The sequence below is a fragment of the Crocuta crocuta genome, unplaced genomic scaffold (genome assembly GCF_008692635.1).
Source record: "Crocuta crocuta isolate KB4526 unplaced genomic scaffold, BGI_CrCroc_1.0 scaffold65, whole genome shotgun sequence".
In the NCBI taxonomy this organism is placed as follows: Eukaryota; Metazoa; Chordata; class Mammalia; order Carnivora; family Hyaenidae; genus Crocuta; species Crocuta crocuta.
In genome coordinates, this window is record NW_027530683.1 from 118,662 (window position 1) to 121,006 (window position 2,345).

Sequence of the window (2,345 nt, forward strand, 5' to 3'; positions counted from 1 at the left end):
CTTATAATACAAATGTTACTGTTTGATTGAGTCATTGAGTTCCCCCGGTCTATTCTTGTTTTGTGTAACTCTTTTTTCTTTCTTTTGGCCAGCTTGATTCATTACCATTATTCTGTCTTCTAGGTGACTAATTCATTCCTATGCTTTTTGCATCCTTCAATTCATTCTGTCAAGTATGTTTCTCATTTCATTTATTGAGCCCTTTATCTCTGCTATGTTACTCCTTTTCTCTGTGTAAGTCTCACTTATGTCTTCTACTTTTTTCTCAAGTCCAGTGAGTATCCTTATGATCATTGCTTTAAATTCTCCATCAGGCATGTTACTTATATTTGTTTCTCTTAGATCTCTACTTGTGGTGTTATCCTTTTCTTTTATTTGTGTTAAATTTCTCTGTCTCTTCATTTTGTCTGCCTCTTTCTGTTTTTCTGTGTTAAGAAAGTCAGCCATTAACACTGTCTTTGGGCTGAGCCATTGTGGACATTTTGAGGGAAGCCGACCTGCAGCCTGTATGCCTCCACACCATGTCCTGTGGAAGCCTAAGCCAGCTGTATAGCTTTTTCCCTTTGTCTCATAACCATGTCCACCAATAAAAATGCTAATTCACCAGCTGCCTGCCATAACAGATTCAAGAAAAAGGGGAAAGACAGTACAGAAATGAGGTGGCACTGAATAGAATTTAATGTGGAGCTGAAGAAAGCTAAGAAGGATGACCAGATGCTGAAAAGGAGAAATGTAAGATCATTTCCTGATGATTCTACTTCTCCACTGCAGGAAAACTGCAACAACCAGGGCACTGTAAATTGGTCTGTTGATGACAATGTCAAAGGCATAAATAGCAATGATTTGGAAAGCTGGCTCCAAGCTACTAAAGCTGATAGGAAACTGCTTTCTAGTGGAATACAGCCTTCCATAGACAACATAATCTGGACTGCTTTTGATTCCAAAATTTGTGTACTTCTTGGACAGAACTGATTGTAGCCCCATTCAGTTTTAATCTGCTTGGGCCTTCACTAACATTGCTTCTAGAATATCAGAACAGGCCAAACTTGTGGTAGATAGAGGTAGTACCCAAGCATCCATTTCTCTGTTGTCATCTTCCCATGCACACATCAGTGAATAAGTTGTAGGGGTGCTAGGAAGCATTGCAGGTGATGGTTCAGCTCCACAAGACTTGTTTATCAAATATGATGCAGTTGATCTGATGTTGGCTCTCCTTACAGTTTCTGATATGTAATGTTTAGCATGTGGTTATTTACATAACCTTCCTTGGACACTTTTAAATCTTCATCACAACAAAAATCTTGAATGTCTCTTAGATGGTATTGAGCAGATTCTTCCTAAATTAGTTCATCTCCTGCATCATGATGATCCAGATGTATCATTAGATACCTGTTGGGCCATTTCCTACCCTACTGATGATCCAAATGAATGGATTGAAATGGTCATGAAAATAGGAGTTGTACCCCAACTTCTAAAGCTTCTAGGAGCTCCTGAATTGCCCATTGTGACTCCTGTACTAAAAGCCACAGGAAATATTGTCACTAGGGTAGATGAAGAGCAGGTTGTAAAAGATGTAGGAGCAACTGCTGTCCTTCCAAGCCTGCTAATGAACCCCAAAACTAATATTCAAAAGGAAGCTATGTGCCCAATGTCAAACATCATGCTGGTCACCAAGACCATATACAGCAAGTTATGAATCATGGATTAGTACCATTCCTCACTGATGTTCTCTCTAAGACTTTAAGACACAAAAAAGAGCTGTATGGGCTGTGACCAACTATACAAGTGGCAGAACAGTTGAACAGGCTGTATAACTCACTCATTGTGGCATAATGGAACAATTGATGAATCTCTTAACTGAAAAAGATACAAACATTATTCTGGTTATTATGGATGCATTTCAAACATCTTTCAGGCTGCTGAGAAACTTATGTAATGATTGAAGAATGTGGAGATTTGGACAAAATTGAAACTCTACAAAACCATTAAAATGAGTCTGTATACAAAGCTTCATTAAACTTGATTGAGAAGTATTTCAGAAGAGGAAGATCAAAATGCCATTCCAGAAACTAACTCTGAAGGCTACACATTCCAAGTTCAGGATTACACTCATGGTTTGGGGGATCAATCCCCAAGCTGAGCTCTAAGCAGAGAGCACAGAGTCTGCTTGGGATTCTTTCTCTCCCACTCTCTCTCTCTGCCCCTCCCCCACTCACACTCTCTCTTTCTCAAAATAAATTTTAAAAAATGTTTTGTTTGTTGTGTACTATGTTTGGTATATATTACTGTTTCTCTACTAAGAACTCTTTTTAAATGTGTTTTGTTACTGTAGCACTTTTTACAAG

At 38.6% G+C, this 2,345-nt stretch overlaps 1 pseudogene; it reads left to right on the plus strand.

Moving 5' to 3' along the window:
* Positions 1-576: 576 nt before the first annotated feature.
* LOC144235666 (importin subunit alpha-1 pseudogene) lies at positions 577-2,140 on the plus strand (annotated as a pseudogene).
* Positions 2,141-2,345: the final 205 nt, after the last annotated feature.